Genomic DNA, 8983 nt, shown 5'->3' on the forward strand with positions numbered 1-8983 from the left:
GGCGCCCCCCATCCCCGGCGACCCCCATCCTCGGTGCCCCATCCCCACTCAACCTGGCAGTCGGGTCGGGTTTGCCCGGGTCGAGGTCTACCAAACCCATGCCCGATTACTAAATGGGTCTACCCAGTCGCCCACGACCCTGCCCATGGGCGAAGGATCAGACCCACGCCCGAACCCGATGGGTTACCCATCGGGCTGCTGTATATTGTTCTTGTACAGTGTACAACAGAGTAGTGGCAACATTCATATAACAAATATTGGTTCACACAGTGATAAAAATGCACAAATAGCTTCAGTTACTAACCATCAATGTGAATATATAGTAGAACAGCTAGAAAACACAATATCAGGAAGGCAAATACAAGGTTCAAGAGCACAAATAGCATCACAAATACATGGTGCAGGTCTTCAGAAGCACAAATACAAGGTTCAGGAGCAGAGATACAAGGTTCAGGTGCACAAATAGCAGCAGAAATACAAAGTTCAGCAGCAGCACAAATACAAGGTTCAGGTTGAGTAGTTGTGTGCCAACAAGCTAGCAGTAGGAAGTAGTAGTGTAGCAGCCATGGATAAATGTAAATAACAACAGGTAGCAGTGTAGCACGCCGGGTCGTCCGCCTTCTCGTCGCAACCAAGCAGCAGCAACAACATCATACAATCATGTTTCAGGCTTCAGTTAGGATGGATTGATCATCAACCTCCTGAAACACAAGAAAATAGAAGCATTCAAAGTAAACAACAAGATTTGCATTAAAATCTATAAGATTAAAAGGCATGCTAAGTTGCTAAAAGTAGAATCTGTTACCATCATTTCTGTGTCATCCTTAAGAACAGTTTCAAAGTCCGCAAAGAGAGTAGAATTGCAATCCCCTGATGCATAGATTTAGATATTAACATATAGCAAGGAAATAATATTATGTATGGAAAGAAGAGTCATGATTGAAATAGATTATCACCTAACATGTCTGCACGGGACCAAGCTTGCATACACATAAGAGCTTCAGTCATGTTTGGTGCAAGTGAACATCTATGTGCACTTAGTATTCTCCCACTAGTACTGAAGGCAGATTCCGACGCCACAGTTGTTACAGGAATGGCTAGTATATCATGAGCCATTCTTCGCAATGTAGGATACTTGATACCTGCATACTGCCACCAATTGATGATGTCGAGACCCTCTGGCCTATGGATAATTTCCTCTTCCAAATATAAGTCCAGTTCTGTACGCACACGAGAAGCACTCGTAACAGGCTTCGAGGACATATATTGTTTAAATATATTCTCCATTTCATCTACTGCAGCACCACCTTGGGTAGAAATACTCCCACCTACATGTGACTCCGAGGTACCCACACCACCATCAGATGCTTGATATTCTAGCAACAAATCACCCATTAACTTTCTAATTTTCTCCACTTCTCTAGTTGCATGTTCAAACCCATAGAGAGAGCCAAACAAAGCTTGCAACATATGAAGCTTATATCTTGGATCAAGGACTGTTGCCACAGACATAAGACCATGGACTTCTTTCCAATACTTCTCAAACTTCGTCTTCATTTCCTCAGACATCTTTTGCAAAGGAACATGCTCACTAGTAGACCATTTTCGTATTGCTAGACGAATAGAAGATATTTTGGGGAAGAACAAATTTGCGGTAACATATTTAGTCCCTAAGAATAGTTCAGTGATCTCAAAGAAAACTTGTAGCCTAGCACAAAGTTCTTTTGCAAATTTCCAATCTTCTACGGTTGGGCAACAGTTGAATAGGAGCTCACGTGTTCTTAGTTTCTCGAACACATCAGTGTATAGTAATGCAATGGATATCATTTGATATGTTGAATTCCACCTAGTCTTGCAATCCAAAAACAACCTTCTAGAATAGTCAATGTTTAAAGTGTGTGCCATCTTTTCAAATTTCTCGTGCCTTTTAGGTGTGGCCTGCCAAAATGCAACACTATCGCGGACTCTAGCAATACCTTTCTCCATGACACTCATTCCATCTTTCACAATCAGATTAAGGATATGTGCACAACAACGCATATGCAGATACTTACCCTCCAACATAAGTGATTTAGTATCCAACTTATCTATCAAGATATCAATAGCCTTGTCATTACTTGTGCAATTGTCAAGAGTAACTGTGGATAACTTCCTCTCTAGATGCCAATCAAGAAGACATTCGTGCAAAGCTTGACAAATAACTTCACCATTATGTGGTGCTGGTACATATGCAAACCTAATATACAATAAACATCCAGGTTCAGCTTCACAATCATTAACAAAATAGTTCAGATTCATAATGATACAAAAAAGCTTCGCTTTAACGAAACATACCTCAAAATGATGCTCTTTAGATTAAAAGATTCATCAATAAAATGGGCTGTAACAACCATGTAGCCTTTCTTTTGATGGCCTGCAGTCCACAAGTCTGAGGTGACAGCTACTCGTTGTTTGAAATTTGCAAAATATTTCACCATCTTTTCCTTTTGGGCTGAATGCATAAGCAAGATATCCTTTCTAATGGTATTTCTTGAGACAACCTTGAACAAAGGTTGCATTGAAGCACAAAAGATTCGGAAAATAGAATGATCAACCATCGATAAAGGATATTCATGAACACAGATCATTAAGGCAAGATTTTTCCTAGCTACATCTTGGTCAAAAACCCCATTGTTATCGAGTTCAACTTTCCCACCACTAGCAGCCGCCAACCTTAACTTCTGTTGCTTTAGGCCTACAGGAGCACTCTTGGCACAACAAGTTTTCAAATGGTTGTTCAAATGTGTGGTGCCACCTGTGCTTGCTGCACTAAGCCATTTTTTACAATACATGCATTGAGCTTGCCATCTCCCACCAATAAATTCTTTATGAAACTCATTCCATACTTCAGATGTAACTTTCCTCCTTTCAGGTTGTCCAGGTTCTGTACCAGTACCTTGGGTCGTCTCAGCCTCGATGCCATCTGTACCTTGTGGAGTGGATGATTTGTCATGTTGAGTTCCATGCACAGCTGAGCTTTCCACTCCCGGCGCCGAGAAACTATCCACTGGTGAACTCATCTATACAAGACCACACAAAATTACTTAGTTGAACTCATCTCTCATCTATTATACTGATGTAAAGTGAATAGAAAAGGTTGGGAATTGTTCTACTGTTGCAAACCTTGGTGATACAGAAGGAGGGCGCGGTGATGGCCTCCGTGCTGATCCGGCTTGATGATGGCCTCGGTGCTGGTCCGGTGCGGTGATGCCTTGGAGGAAGAACGAGGATGGCGGTGGTGCTGCTCCGGTTGGACCGGATTGATGCAGAGCTGGCGGTGTTGCTGCTCCGGCGCGGTGAGCCTGCTGCTCGAGGGATGGAGGCGGAGGTGGTGCTTGGCCGTAGATCTAGCAAGGATGGAGGCGGCCTGCAAGGGGGATCCTACGTCCCCACGAGGATGGAGGCAACGGGGATCCTATGGCCCAGGAGGATGGCGGCCGCGGGGATCCGGCAGCCTGCGACGGCGTCGGACAGTGGGCGGCAGCGGCGGCTTGCCGATGGGACTGGGAGGGGCGAGAGGAGTGGGGCGGCTAGGTTTGTGCGTTGGCTGCGCCGCCTGCGCGAGGAGGAGTGGAGGACGGGGTTGGCAGCACTGGCTTCTCTGCCTCATAAAACCTAGGTGCTGACTTACTGGACTGGGCCGGGGACTGTGGGCTGGACTGCGGGAGACTAGCCTACTACTACTATTTAGATATAAATGTCCCACATGTCAGCTAATCGGGCGACCCATCGGGTGACCCATGGGCAGGACCTCGTACCCATGCCCTACCCGTGACTAATCGGGTTACCCATCGGGCTTACCCATGGGTGAATATGCCGACCCATACCCTACCCATTCGGGTCGGGTGCCCATGGGTGCGGCCACCCATGGGTCGAATTGCCGGGTTGAATCCCCACCCACCACCGTCGTGCCACCGTGCCGACGCAACCAGTACCGTCATCGATCCCGCGAACCATCTCCGCTCCTGGGGCGGCTCACCACCTCCTCCCGCCGCGGGCCTCCCGCCGTCCGGCGCCTCGAGCCTCCCTCAAGCCCCCACGGTTTCCTGGAGGTGCTCCGCTCGCTGCCGCTCAAACTTGAACTTGCTTCTTCTTCATCCCCGCACGGCCGCTCCTCCTGCCATCCTCGCCCACGAGCTCGCTGTGCTGCACATGCGCCAAACAACCTCGTCTCTGGTTTCGACTCCCTGTAACACTTGGCAAGATAGCAAATTCTTACAGTGTCAGTTCAACGAAAAAACACCAGCAGTTCATCAATCTCAAAATTCCCATTTTTGGTGCACGCCATGTGTTTGCTAAAATGTCTTAGTGCACTGGACTACTAGTTTTGCTATGTTCATTGTTCATTTGTAGCTCCCTTGTGCTTGCAAATTGCTATAATTTACAATACTTAGCATTTGCAGCATCGATGCATCTTCTTCGCTATCAGTTCAAGTGATCAAAATGGTATAAGAAACAAGTTGAATATTCCTCATTTTGTGTATCCCTGGATCGAAAACATTTTCAATTCTAGTGTAGCTTGCTATAAGAAAATATAACTTCACTGTGCAAAAGCTCAGTGGTTCAAATGTGATTTGTAATTCACTGTGCAAATTTAATATATAAGTTCATAGTAGTCTCGGTTGAGTTTATTGCTTCAGTTCAATTTCTAATTTTTGTTCAGTTCAATTTCCAATTTTAGTTCTATTCAATTCTTATTTTTAGTTTAGTTAAGTCAATTCTTATTTTTTTACTTCAGCTATCTGATGTATTCCCCATGTTATTTGAGTAACCGAAAAGTGCTTCATTTTCATGCTTCTAAGATACTACTCCTCCGTATCTAACTGAGCTTCAGCGTGCTTCTTTCTGTCTTAGTACTAATTTTCTTTGCCATCATATATCACAAGATAGTACTGTTTGTATCCTGCTAATAGTTTCTAGAAACTTGATGAGTTAATAAATGAATAATTTCTTGTTGCAAGTCTGGTCTCATTGTCCATGCTATCTCGTTATGCTTATTAAGATTGTCCATGCCATCTTACTATAGTTGGTAAATGAGTGAAGACAATTGTTACCATACTACTGACACAATTAAATAGGAGTGGGGTGTGGTGAGCGTGCGTTGGTTCCTGCGTGACAGGATTAAATACTACTCCGTACACAGCAAGTTATACTTGCACCTATAAAGAGCATCAATGTGGCACATGTTTCTTGTCTTCATGGATGGATCATCTTTTTTTAAAAGTCTAATGGATGGATCATCTTCTGTTATTCTACAGCCCAAATACGGAGGCAAGATAATTGATATTGTGTCAAGAGATGTTCAGCAGCCAGAGGATAAGGCCCAAGCCCTGGCGGATGTGAACGGCACAATATTGTACAATGTGCTAATAGTTGTGACCAGGTATCTTTCTTGAAAACATAATTTTGAGGATCATAGAGGGATATTCTGTTATTTAAAACTGCCACTACCATCTTTTATAATCAGTTTATGTTCGATGGATCTAGGTAGGCTGCACTTTAGTTGGTACTGATAACTAAACCATTACTCTCTACTTCCTTTCTCCTTCTAGAGAAGAATTCATGTTAATGTGCTAAATCCAAGTAGCTTGAAATATTATAAACCAACTCTGCCCCTGTTTCAGGTCAGTTTGCACAGCTCTTCGGGCATGGCTATTCAATTCTGCTAGTGAGAGAGTCGTTGCTCGACTTAGACATGACTTGTTCAGTCATCTCATAAACCAGGCAAGTGGCTTAATTTTGTTTATGCCTTCTACAAGGATGGCCTCATACCCTACCTGCTTCCCCTCCTCACCTCCACCTCGTTGTGGTTCCTTGCTGAGAAAAAGAATGACCGTGTACAGTTCCCGTTGGTCGCCTTGCTGCCTTGGGCGCGAGCTCATCCACCAAGGGTGCTGGCAGCCGCCCAAGTGGAGCGTTGACGTCAGTACAAGTAGAATCGTGGGTTGCGGCCACCATCTTCACCAAGCACCGCACATCCGTCCAAGTCGAACCCACACACAGGGAGAACACACCAGCCCCTTTGCTTTGCACATTGCTTGGTTATGCATGACTGCTGATGGATGCAGCAAGCGTTTATATTAGTTTGATCTTGTGCAAGACTCAATTTTGTCTCGGTTTTCATGGATGCTAGCTGGCAATACGTCCAACATTCTTGCGGCGATAGCGGCCACCACTAAGGGCATTTGCGTCCAGCACTCGAGCTACATTCTCGACGGTCGCACACTGCCGCCATGGGCATGCACAAAGTTATTAAGTAGAAGTTTGTTACTTCAGTTTTTATTGATTTACCTTGTTTAAGTAGTAGTGCAGCAATAAAAGGTGTAGTTGTGCTGAAGTTTTAGTTGCTATATGAGGAACCCAGAGGCCATTTATTTTGGTTTTCAGTTCAGCTTGTCTGTTCTTTTCGGTCTGGATGCTTTATTGCGCATAATCTTGAGGAAATCCCCAAAAATCATATGTCTCATGTGAATCTTGTTCAGTTCATCAGTTCGTCGGAAAAATATATCATCTACAAAAAGAATTCCAATCTCGAAATGTGAAGTATGTTGTAGTCTATACCTGTAGAGTGCATTTTTGTAGTGTTGGTATTTCTGGTGACTCTTTTGTGTTAGAAACAATGGATATATATTTATATTTTGTAGTGTCGGTACTTGAGAACAAAAGGTTCAGTTTTCAAACTTTAAATAGTTCATCGCAAGCTTTCGGTGTAGCAAGACGTGCGCCAATGTGTGTGTGCACTTGATGCAACTCTATTGCAGTATATGAAGTTCATGCGATTTTCATGCATCAACAAATCTGATAGAGAGCAGCATTATTTTCTGAATTTTGTATTTAAGAAATATCACCCTTTCTATATTTTGAACACTAGCTAGTGCTTTCCTTTCTTGTTATAGTCAAAAAGTAGTACATGTATGTAGTTATGGTGATAGTGATACTAACCAGACCAAGCTACTTCAATTGTTTTACTAAGTTCTAGAAATTCTCCATATACGGCAAGAGCCAACCGGACGTCTTTGTCTAGCCTGACTTGGGACGACTTCTTTGCAACTGCGGGTTAGAAAGTTCCACATGTGATTGGAATTCAGTGCGAAAAACTGCTGGTTAGAAGTTCATCTTCGCCCCTAGAAAGAAATTTGTCTTGTAAAGGTTGAAGCTAATGGGCTAGGAAGCTTTATAAGAAATTTATTTGCATGTTCATTGAAAAAGTTTACCGTGAAAATGTCTTGCTAAAGAAATATCTCTTGTGCACTTATTTATTCACCTGAATATTTGGTTTGATTCTCAGGTGCGAAATGTCTTGCTAATCAAAGTTTGGTTTGATTCTCAGGTGCGAGAAATATCTCTTGTGCACTAGTGGTTGGCTTCTCCCAGCAGTAAATGTAGTCGGATTCAGCAGCTAGCTCTTCCTCGAGCAACCATTTGGAGAACTTTATTGTCTTCTTGTGATGGTGATTGATTTTAGGATCAGTAAATTTGATGTTGGTAGCTAGCTTGCGTATGGAACCTGCAAGTTCAATATTGGTATTAGATTCATTTTTTGTTGTATAAATGTCCCAGTGTTCACATTTATTTGGGTAAAAGTTTATTTTAGTTCAGCTACAGAAACCATGTAGGTTCAGTGATGATGATACCATAAGTTCGGACAAGAAAATTTATGTATATGATGAGATGATTGCTACTTCTTCAAAGAAGGTATAGTACATGACAGCTTGATGTGCATACAAGAATAAAAAATGGTTTGAATCAAAAATATTGATAAGTACGAATTAAAAACAATGATCAGTTTGAAAAATAAAAGAACATTAGTTTTTGGTATTCTGAGACGTTGACGTCCAAGTTCTGCAACTGATCCGTCCAGATGGGACAATGAGGTCAGTCCAGCAGGCGCATCTCAAGTGAAATGTTAGTGAGCCGCCCACTCAGCCCCATGCCTCTCCGCCACACGTCGTGCCATGCCGGCTTGCCATCAACCACGTTGTGGCTCAGCCCTGCAGTGCTTCCACGATCATCACACGTAGCTTCCTTCTATCATTGCCCTCGCCCTGCTCTCGTGCATATTAGCATTGTAAAAACACAGCAAGTTCACAAATAAAAAAGTTGTAAGTTCAACACGACGTCCCAAATAAGTTTGAGAAAAAAGCTCAAACAAAATGAAATACAATGAAAAATCAAATGGTAAAAGTTAAGTCACAAAACAAGAGAATTCCAAAACATCTTGCGAGAAAATTGAGTTAAAAAAATAAACACACAATTTTTTTCCTTTAAAAAAATATCATTCAGTTCAGCGATATAAACCATGCAAGTTCGGGGACTATGATATCCAAAATATAGAGTGAAGTCTAGTATGTGAAAACATGCTCAGTACAAACCCATATGAACATCAGTGCTAGTACTCTTTTCTCGGAACCATTCAAAATTACTCTGAAAAATACCTCAGTACAGACACACACATAGATCAGTAAGAGTACTCTGTTTTTCGGATAAAAAACAGCATAATGATTCTCACCGTATTTAAAATTACTCTTAAAATATGGGAGCAAGTATAAAGTCATAAAGACAACCGTTCAAAGTACTCTTTTTTCGGAACCAATCAAAACTACTCTGTGAAAAATACCCCAGTACAAACATAGACATAGATCAATATGAGTACTCTGTTTTTTAGATAGGAAAAACAATACAATGGGTTTCACCTTATTCAAAATTACTCCTAAACGGTTGCGAAGTAGAGAAAACGTTCAAGATGACTAAGTTTCGCATTTTCGATAGCAATCCAACGGTATATTATTTGCCCCATTTCGACAAACTTTTTAAAAAACCACATTCAAAACCAATTTTAATCGTATTTGAATTCGTATTTAAATCATAAGGAATTAGAAAAAACTTTCTATACGCAAAAGTTGCGCATTTTCCATAGCTTTCCAACGCCATATCATTTGCATCA

The 8983-nt window shown here is 42.2% G+C and overlaps 1 long non-coding RNA gene across 1 annotated transcript; it reads right to left on the minus strand.

Annotated features, from left to right (window-relative positions):
* Nucleotides 1-634: 634 nt before the first annotated feature.
* LOC119327749 lies at nucleotides 635-977 on the minus strand. Its single transcript, XR_005158667.1, has 3 exons — nucleotides 957-977; nucleotides 806-870; nucleotides 635-701 (listed from the first exon to the last, which is right to left on the minus strand). It is a non-coding gene; the product is annotated as an uncharacterized LOC119327749 (long non-coding RNA).
* Nucleotides 978-8983: the final 8006 nt, after the last annotated feature.

This window comes from Triticum dicoccoides, chromosome 7A, assembly GCF_002162155.2.
Source record: "Triticum dicoccoides isolate Atlit2015 ecotype Zavitan chromosome 7A, WEW_v2.0, whole genome shotgun sequence".
In the NCBI taxonomy this organism is placed as follows: Eukaryota; Viridiplantae; Streptophyta; class Magnoliopsida; order Poales; family Poaceae; genus Triticum; species Triticum dicoccoides.